Consider the following 10,799-nt stretch of genomic DNA (forward strand, 5'->3'; position numbering starts at 1 on the left):
AAATTCAGTGGTCTCACAGTTTCCTCTAACTTCGCCATCTATTACCTTTTAGTAATCTTTACCTTTAAAAGGCACTAGTGATTTATTTACTTTAAAGGCACTTTACTTTAAAAGTGGTGCTAGTGATAAAGAACCCGCCTGCCAATGCAGGAGACATAAGCGATGAGGATTTGTAAGATTGCCTAGAAGAGGGCATGGCAACCCACTCCAGTATTCTTGCCTGGAGAATCCCATGGGCAGAGGGGCTTGGTGGGCTACAGTCCATAGTGGGGCCAAGATTTGGACTTGACTGAAGCAGCTTAGCACACAGATGCCTCTGCTTACCCACGAGTGGGATTGATTTAGCCTTAGAAATGGCACCTTCCTCTTCCACATGGCCTGTGGGCTACTCCCAAGATCCTCCGCTGGTCAGGGAGGTCTTTCCCACCAGCTGGGGGCCACTGTTTAGTGCCAAGCAAGCTCCAGCCAGAATCTCATTATTTATTTTCCTAGTGTTGCTTGTGGCTTGGAGACTTATTTATCTGCAGAGATTATCACCCATTGGAAACAAATCTTCGTATATCATTTTTTAATCATGCCTCTGAAACATGTACTCTGTTTTGCCACCTGTCTGAGTTGCTGGGACGTTCCCCCTTGGTTGAGAAAACGCGTTCTCAGACAGCCACAATGAATCAAGACGTACACAAACTTGATTTTTAAAGGTGTTTCCTGCCTTGTTAACCCAATCATTATGAAGACAAAGGAACAGTTGGATCATTGTTACATTGGCGAAAAGCATTAGCTTTCTTGTAAGGGCAATTTGCCACTTCAGGCATAATTAGGCTAGTTAAACACATCTTTGTGAGTCAGTGGGCTGGAAAGTCTTTATCCTTATCATGAATGATGTAATTCAAAGAGACTTTTAGCTCTAAATGGAGATGCCTTTCAGGGCAACGTAGTTCCTATGATGGCTGGATTTTTTAATCTCTAGGCCTAAATAACACATTGGTTTATGTGCCTCGAGAAGACCATCACCTCTAAAATATTTCTGCAGTCCTTCATTAATTAAGTAGGATTTCAAATCCTTGGCGACACTTGAGGAGAGGAGAAATCAGTTGAAACACCAAGTCCTGAGAGTGAATGTTCTTTTTCAGGTTATTTTGTGCTAGCTGTCTGAGAAAGGAGAATGGAGTATGTAAGGGGTGAGGAGGAGGCCAAGAAATCCTTGCATCCCCCAAACCCACACTCTGGCTGTAGCTCAAGCCTGAGGACAGACACGGATGACGGAAGATCAGTGTGCTTGGCTAACTTCTCCTATGTCAGTGAAGCATATTGATCTGCCCTTGAGAGCGGGGGCTGGTTCTGATTCTGTTCCTGGTTCTGCTTCTCCAACCAGCTCTGTGATCACAGCGATCCATCAGCCTCTCAGTTTTCTCACAGGAAAGCAGGGATCCATCTCTGCTTTGCTTGGATGCACAGAATGTTGTGCCAAGGGCTGTGCTATTAAGATGATGGTTCTGAGAATTACAGATTATGATGATTAATAAGGGCAAAGGTCATGACTTTTTTCTTTGCTTCTTTTACGTCTGTTTGACTTATGTGAAAAGAGCACAGGTTATAGAATTGCACCCATCTGAGATTCAGAAAACTAAGATCATGGCATCTGGTCCCATCACTTCCTGGGAAATAGATGGGGAAACAATGGAAACAGTGTCAGAGTTTATTTTGGGGGGCTCCAAAATCACTGCAGATGGTGACTGCAGCCATGAAATTAAAAGATGCTTACTCCTTGGAAGGAAAGTTATGACCAACCTAGATAGCATATTCAAAAGCAGGGACATTATTTTGCCAACAAAGGTCCGTCTAGTCAAGGCTATGGTTTTTCCAGTAGTCATATATGGATGTGAGAGTTGGACTGCGAAGAAAGCTGAGCACCGAAGAATTGATGCTTTTGAACTGTGGTGTTGGAGAAGACTCTTGAGAGTCCCTTGGACTGCAAGGAGATCCAACCAGTCCATTCTGAAGGAGATCAGTCCCAGAATTTCTTTGGAAGGAATGATGCTAAAGCTGAAACTCCTCTACTTTGGCCACCTCATGCGAAGAGTTCACTCATTGGAAAAGACTGATGCTTGGAGGGATTGGGGGCAGGAGGAGAAGGGGATGACAGAGGATGAGATGGCTGGATGGCATTACTGACCTGATGGATGAGAGTCTGAGTGAACTCTGGGAGTTGGTGATGGACAGGGGAGCCTGGCGTGCTGCAATTCATGGGGTCGCAGGGAGTCAGACACGACTGAGCGACTGAACTGAACTGAGATTCTTCTGCTCATTACTCAGTTTCCTCATCTGTTCACCAGGGAGTGATCATCTTTGTCGCGGGTACCATGAAGTCTTGGCCAATTCTGCTGCTTTTGGTTGCCTCATCTGGGGTTGGGCCTAGCAATCTTTCCCTAAAAGCTTTCCCTCTTGTGTGTTTGGTCAATGGCAAATGCAGCTTCATCAACCCTTTCCTAAGTCATTCGTGGCACTTAGTTGTTGGGTTATTGCTTTATAAGGAAAACACTAAATTGTGACATTTCCACATTCCCTGCTATGCTATTTCTTTGCTTGTAACATATAAAGTCACCTTACCATGTAATCTTTTTGAAGACACTTAAAGCAGCAGTCCTCAACCTTTTTGGCACCGGGGACCAGTTTCATGGAAGACAATTCTTTAACAGACCACAGAGGACAAGGGGATGGTTTCAGGATGATTCAGGTGTATTGCATTTATTGTGCATTTTATTTACATCAGCTCCACCTCAGATCATCAGGCATTAGATCCCAGAGGTTGTGGACCCCTGATTTAAAGCAATAATTAATGATCCAAGTATAAGTTAAAATTGAACGGAAGGTTAAAACCGTAATAAGATACCAACAGAACATTTTAAAAAAAAAGCAAAATTTAGTTCTACTTCCCATCTCTTGCCCCTGCTCCCCACCCTCAACTCATGCACAGTGGAAACAAACCAAGCAACCAAACAAAAACTAAACACAAATCTGACAATGTCAATTTTTGGTAAGGGTGTAGAACAACTGGGATTCTTATATATTGTTGGTGAGAATGCAAACTGGCATAACCATTTTAGGAAACTATTAGATAGTACCTAGGAAAGCTGAACATATGCCTACCTTATGACCCATGAACAAATGCGTATGCACACAAAAGCATACAAGAATCTTCCTGACAGTTTTATTTAAACCCACCAGTAACTAATATCAGAATCAACTGTGGTGTATTCACTCATTGGAACATTATATAGTAACAAGGGGGCAGTGGGAAGCTTCCATGGTGCTGGTAATGTTTTATATTTTGATCTCAGAGGTAGTTATACAGGATTATTGGTTTTATAAAAAATTATCAAGCTGTACACTTAAGAACTCTGCATATATCCTATATTTCAGTAAAATTTTTGCTAAATAAATAAATATTGATATTATTTTTAAAAAATTCACTGCCAGATGGCTGGAAAGTTTCTTTAGGCTGCAATTAAAAGATGTCACAATTTTAGAGATCTTAAAATAGATATAAAATTAAAATGCAACTTACAATTCAGCACTCACATATTCATGCAATTGTGCATTATTTGTTATTCAGAAATGATTTACCAAAAAACCCCCCACACAGATATTAAGTGTACAATTCAGTGAGGTTTGCTACATGCATGCATTCAAGTAATTATAACTCCAGTCAAGACATAAACATTTCCTTCACCACTTGTGCTTCTTCCCAGTCAATTGTCCACCTCTTCTACCCAGAGGAAGCTAACTCTTCTTTTTTCCTAATTGTTGAAATATAGTTGATTTACAATATTTCAGGTATACAGCAAAGTGATTCAGTTATACACACACGTATATTCTTTTGAAGATTCTCTTTCATTATAGGTTACTGCAAGATACTGAGTATAGTTCCCCTGCTATACAGTAGCTCCCTGTTGTTCATCTATTTTACATACAGCAGTGTGTATACCAACTGTTCTTAATCGCAGCACATCAGGGTAGCTTCACTTGTCCTTGAACAGAATAGAATTAAAATAGAAATAGCATCACAAAACCTATGTACTCTTGTGGCTGGCTTCATTCAGCATTATGCTTTTGATATTCATCCAAATTGTTGAATGCACCAGTGGTTAATTTTTTATTTTATAATTTTTTTTCATTTCCCTGTCGTTGGATATTTGGGTTATTTCCAGCTTGGAGTTACGAATAAGACTGCTATCAATATTTTTGTGCAAGTTTTTCTTGAAATGTGTGTCCTAAGAAATATTTGCCTCTAAGGTCATAAAGTCATTTCTTATGTCCTTTAAGAAGCTTTTTTTTTTTTTTAATGTTTGTAACTGTGATCTATCTCAGAATAATTTTTATGTATAGTGTGAGGTGAGGATCAAGTTTCATTTTTATCTGGTTGTTCAAACCCAGTTTGTTGAAAAGAAACCTTTCTTTCTCCATTTGATTACTTTTGAGTAATTTGATTACTCAAAAGTAATCAAATGTATTGCATTGTCTGTTGAGAATCAATGAGTCATTTATGTATAGATCTATCCAGGAGTTTCTGCTCAGTTCCATTGATCTATGTACTTACCTTAATTCTCACAGCACACTGTTTTAATTACCGTAGCTGTAGAATAAGTATTGAAATAATAGAATGAGTATTTATATATTGAATTTTCTCATTAGGTAATACAAGTGCATTTATAGACCTCTTGACAATGAAGATAAGCTGCATCCAGTGTCCTATATGGCAGGTCGATTTTATGTTAGATGAGAAATAATCACTCTGATTTCAAAAACCTTTCAGGCAGGATACCTTAAAACATGGAGGTGTCTCTGCTACTCAATAAAAATTTTACTACTGTTTATCTTGCTTATCGAGGGTAGTAGGTAAATTTCTTAGAGCTCTGTTGACATTTCTGCCCTTACCGTGAAGTTCTTAGTACATCTAACCATATTAAATAGTGGCTTTGGGTATATAGCAATTGATAAATGTGCTTTTATTTACATTTCAGTCTCCAGTATCACTTTTAGCGTACTTAGTTGGTCTGAATTTTCCCTTTTTTTTCTTGCCTTTTTTTTTTCTTAGAAAAGGTGTACTATAACCTCAGCCCAGAGCAATAAAGATTGACCTTAAAATAATTAGGTGGTCTCATTTCTTATTTGTCAGTGACTGGTTGAGGTGTGGGAATGTGGTGCAATTCTAGGCAATAAGAGGGGATGCTGTCTGACCTCTGGAGTTCCTGTGAAAGGTTTTCTGGCTGATAAAATGAATCGGGGTTTGTGAACAAGGTAACAGTTTCTCTCCTGCTGTTATTGTTGCCGGATGTTGTGAGGTCAGGTGGTGATACCTGGAAACTTTGTAGCCATCTTGTGACCAGGAGGAGACTTACAAGCTGATTTGCTGAATTAAGCAGAGTCAAGAGAAGTAAGAAATCTGAGTCCTCAAAAAACTGAGGGAGTTAAAAAACAATGTTTTAATAATCCCCAGTCTTCTAGTTATGGGGCTTAAAATATTTTGCTCTTTATCAAAATTATTTCAGTTGGGATTTTTCTTATTTGCTCCCTCAAGCCTGCTATCTGTTAAAGCATGCTGTCTTGCATTTTAGCAGCTCTTTGATGTGCTAAGAACTCATACTCAGAAAATTGAACAAATGAGGCATTAAAGAACCAAAGCATGAGCAAAGGCATACTCTATCGACCAATTTTAGTCATCAGAAGGTAGGATTCTAAAAGTGAGGGGGGACCACTTACCTTCATAAAGTTTGAAAACACCTGCATGAACTTGATACTGCTATGTCTTGGGATATGGATATTCATGACTCATTAACTGTAGATGAGAGTAGAATGTTGGGGGCAGGAGAAACAAAACCGACTATAGATTTTGAGACGAAGTTTACGATCATGTCCCCTGCCTAAAGAACCACTGGACTATAGAGACCTGAGCTTATGAGAGATGTCAAGTAGCGCAGCTAAGAAAGCTGAGTGCAAGGCAGGACCAGACATAGAGCTCCTGAGTTTCTGTGTAGGAGGGGCTTAACGGCTGCAGCAGGTTTCTCTTTGGACCTGCCATTACAAAGAACTTTTCCTATTAACTATCCATGTCAAAGAATGGGGCGGGACAGTAGCCAAGACACTGGTTACCTCCTCTGAGCCAATGATTAACACCAAAACAATTTTCCTGCCTTGGATTGAGAAAACCCACAGTCATTAAAAAAGCAAGCCAACCTCAAGACCCATAGCTGTTTTATTTTGAAATGAAGTCATTATTTCAAGTCAGAAGTGCATAAAGTATTCCTGAAGGGTTTTCAAGACAGAAAAATTTCAGTTCTGGTTGGTTTGCAATCAAGGTAGTCTTTCAGTTTTCAATTTCATTGAAGGGAATGCTCCATAATTTGAACTCCTGATGCTGAAAATTGAACTGAAAATGAGAGTCTAATGTTGTTCAACCACTGCTTTGTTATTGGCCTGATTATTATTAGTAAGTCATCTCATCCATGTCGGAGGAGAACAAGAGATGCCGTCCTTGCCCTCAAGGTGTACAGGCAAGACCCCTGGAAATCCTTTTTTCAAAAGAGCCTGTGCAAGGTGGAGAATGGTATCTTCCACTGGTTTGAGTCATGGTTCTTTCCATTTCAAGCAAAGGGTCTTCTTTTTTGGCTGAATTTCTACATTTTAAAAGTCTTCCAATGGGAAAGAGTCAATATCCCTATTATACAGGACGTGGCAGCGTGAAATCCATAGACTGAATTGTCTGGGTTTCTTTTAACCACTGTGCACCGGCAGGGTTGGGAGTTCTTTGGGAGACTGTCTTTCTTGATAATATGTTAATGTAAGAAATGCCGCGGGAAGGAGCCACCCCTATGGACTGTTGATCAGGGCCTTTTATTGGGCGGTCGCTCTCGGGCAGAACTCCAGGGGGCGGGAAAGCAAGGAAGCGAGGGGGGGTCTGCGAAGCAAAGGGATTCTGCAAGGTAAAGGGAGTCTGCAGAGTCTGCGAGGTATGAGGGGTGGGGAAGGGTTTTATAGCCTGGGCCGGGCTCTCACATAAGGAAGAAAACGCGGGCTCAGTGGTGATTGGTGTCCAAGGGCTCCGTGTCGGCTCCTGATTGGACGGCGAGGGCTCCGTGTTGGCTCCTGATTGGTCGGCTTGGCTGTCGGCCTGCCTCCAGGGCGTGTCTGCGGCTCTCTGCCGGGACATGTCTCGACATGCCCGGGCATGCCCAGGCATGCCTCAACACGCCCAACCTTGCCCTGACCTTTCATCCCGGCCTTTTTGATATAGGACAAGGGGCGCCGATTCTTTCTGGCTACTTCCTGCTGAACGGGGGCGACGAGGGGTAGGGTGTGGCCGGGATGACAGGGGGCGTCTGCCATTAATCTTGCCACGGAGTGCCTGTTGGAAGCCCTTGGTACTACTGTTGCAGCACCATCAGCTGGACCGTGTCGAGCCTCTGTTTGATAAAGGCCAAAATCTTGTTTAGGATACAGGGCCCGAAAGTCAGGAGCAGCAGCAGAATGATGAGTGGTCCCATTAGGGAGGATAGCAAAGTTGTCAGCCAAGGGGAGCTCTGGAACCAGGACTCGAACCAGCCCTGCTGAGCTTCCCTCTCTCTCCTCCTGCGTTCTAATCCCTCTCTTACTTTAGCCATGGACTCACGAACCACCCCAGTATGATCAGCGTAGAAACAGCATTCTTCTTTGAGGGCTGCACAGAGGCCCCCCTGCTGCAAAAAGACCAGGTCTAGTCCTCTGCGGTTTTGTAATACCACTTCGGAAAGGGAAGTCAGGGACTTTTCTAGGGCCGTCATGGATTTTCTATGCGGGCGATGTCTTCGTCAATTGCGGCCCTCAGGGTGATGAAGCCCTGATGTTGTGTGGTCAGGGAAGCAATGCCCGTGCCCGTCCCAGCTGCTCCCAGGGCAAACAGCGTTGCCAGAGTAATAGCTGTAATGGGCTCCCTCTTATGCCTAGGAGCTGGGGTGTTTTGGTCCCAAAAGTTGTAGAGGACCTCTTCTGGATGGTATGTAATCTTGGGCACTACCGCTACCATGACACAGAATTCCCTGCTCTGGTTGAAGACAGCCAAGTGGAGACAGGGCATTAGCCCAGTCTGTGAGCACACCCACCATCCCCCAGTGTCAGGTATGACGTAGGTCTTATTGGCGAAGTTGGTATCATCGCCAGTCTGGGCGCACAAGGTTTGTTTATCCGTAGGGACCGTGCCTAAGCAGGTCCCCGAACCCCATACTTCTTTCATGGTAAGGCCCACCTTGCGGTCTCCCCAAGAGCACTGTGGTGGGTTGGACAGAATGGATAAGTTGTAGGTAGCATTTAAGCCCACGGCCTCGTAGTAAGGTGGATGTAGGGTGTAGCAAAGCCAGCAGGATTGGGTCGCATTAGGATTGGAGTGGTTGAGGGCCTTGTAAGTTTCTTTGACTAAGGCCCACAGGGGTTCCTGGGTCTCTAGCGGGTCAGTCCGGGTCAGCTTGAAGGGAGGGTGTGAGGGTAGGCGAGGTCACAACATTTGTGGCGTTTGTCCCCCGTGGTGAGGGGCGGGGAGGTGCAATAACCTGGTTGGGCCCCACAGCATGGGCCTGAACAGGTTCTATTGTCTGACTAACAACCAGAATTCCCCCTGGCTTTGCTTCAAACCACTCAGCATAGAGTTGGAAGCCCCATGATAGCCCGGATACCCAAGACCTCTCCAGTTTAGCCGCTTCCTGGTTGAACATTACTTTCACCTGAGCAATCCCGCGATAGGGTCGGACAAACGAGAAATTGACTAGGTCCCGGTTCCCAACCTCCCATCTCCATCTCCCATCATTGGAGGTGACACAGCTCCAGGACCAACAGAAATAATGTTGCAGTCCTCCACAAGTCTCCCAATTATGTGTTTTTAGGTGTCCGGGACATGCCCAGAACCCAAAGTTTCTGGTCTGGGTCGCTGACCAAGAAGTCTTTATAAGGTCTTTGAGGTTGAAATACAGATCTGGCCACCACGTACTAGGGGAGTGAATTCCAGTGGTCAAATTGAGTACCTCGTGAGTCAGTCCGTTCTGGAGCGTCCAAGTGATCTGAAAGGACTGGTGGGGGTTTTGGTTGGTGTGTCCCCCTTCCTCCAGGACCCCCAGTACCCCGAGAACAACCCAGAGTAGAGAGCCCCGCATTGTTCCAGGGTTGGGGTGAAAAGGGGTGCGGTGGATAACCAGCCTCGGGGGTCCCATGAGGATGGAGCTGGTAACCAGGTCAGGGTGTCCCAAGGGAATAGCACCCCTGGAGTAGGAAGCAGGTGGTCAGGTATGTGAGGGCTAGGGACAGTCAAAGAGTGGGGGACCAATCCTTCGGTTTCTCTCCATCTCTCTCTTTTCCTTCGATTCTGTCTCTCTTTTCTGCTTCTCTACCTTGCTCTTTCCTTTCCCTTCTGTCACACTCTCTAATTCCTTTCTGTCTCTCGTCTCTCACTCTTTCAGTTTCAGCCTTTATCCTTCTTCCTTCCCTCACTTTCTCCGCTACTCTATCTCTCTCTCCTACTTTCTTTTACTTTCTCTCCTTTTCGCTCTTCAACTCTTCTCTCTTTTTCCTTTCTCTCACTTTTCACTCTTCCACTCTTCTCTTTCCTTTCTCTCACTTTCTTTTTCCTTTCTCTGACTTTACTGCTTCCCTCTACTCTTGCTCTCCTCCCACAGTCTCCCCTTGTTCCTTCCTTCCCTCCTCTCCCTTCCTTTCTCTGTGTCTCCTCCTCTCTGTCTTACTCTTTCTGTTCTCTCTCTCTGTTGTTCTGCCTAATGTCTTCCTGGGGCCACCCCTGTCTCCGGGAGACCCAGGGGAGCTCGTTTGAGGTGGGTCAGGTAATACCAGGGCTCGTGTACCAGGAGTTTGGCAGCTGTAGGAGTGGTGAGGATTACAGTATGGGGTCGCGTCCAGCGAGGCTGTAGTGGGCGGGGACTCAGGGTTTTCAGCGGTACCTGATCTCCTGGTGCTAGAGGCCGGGTGGGCCCCTCGTCGTCTGTCAGTTGTGGCAGGACCCGATCTGCGTGTTCCCTCAGCAAGGATCGTAGGAGGGAGAAGAGGGGGAGGTATCCCGCGAGTTGGGGAGCCTCTCCCTCCAGGAGGTGAGTCAGGAGATAGGGCCTGCCGTAGAGCAGTTCAAAAGGGGTCAAACCTGTTTTGGAGTGTGGTGTGGTACGAATGCGAGTGAGCGCCAGAGAAAGGAGGTCGACCCAAGACAGGCTTGCCTCAGAACTGCGGCTGTCTTGGTCAGATGTGTCTTGATGATGCCGTTCACCCACTCTACCTTGCCTGACGATTGGGGCCGATAGGGGATGTGGAGATGCCACCCGATACCTAGGGCCACAGCCACCTGCTGAGAGATCTGTGAGATAAATGCAGGCCCATTGTCAGACCGGAGAGAGTTTGGCAACCCAAACCTGGGAATGAGATGGGCCGTCAAGACCTCCGCCACCGCTGCTGCCGTCTCCGGGGCTGTGGGGAAGGCCTCGACCCATCCTGAAAAGGTGTCCACCAAGACCAGCAGACAGCGGTAGGCTCGATGTCTGGGCATGTGGGCGAAGTGGGATGGTAAAAAGGCATCCCTGTGAAATGGGAGGTCTGAGGAGGTATGGGAGAAAGGAGGGTGTAGGGGTTAGGGACAAGTGGATGGGCAGGGATCACCGCCGTGTTGACCAGGCGGAGATCCTGCACTCGCCGGTAGTCTCATGAAGCCTTCTGAACAGGGAGGATAGGCGTGTTACAGGGGGAGGTTGTGGGGATCAGGAGGCCCTGTCCCA

The sequence above is a fragment of the Capricornis sumatraensis genome, chromosome 21 (genome assembly GCF_032405125.1).
Source record: "Capricornis sumatraensis isolate serow.1 chromosome 21, serow.2, whole genome shotgun sequence".
Lineage (NCBI taxonomy): Eukaryota > Metazoa > Chordata > Mammalia > Artiodactyla > Bovidae > Capricornis > Capricornis sumatraensis.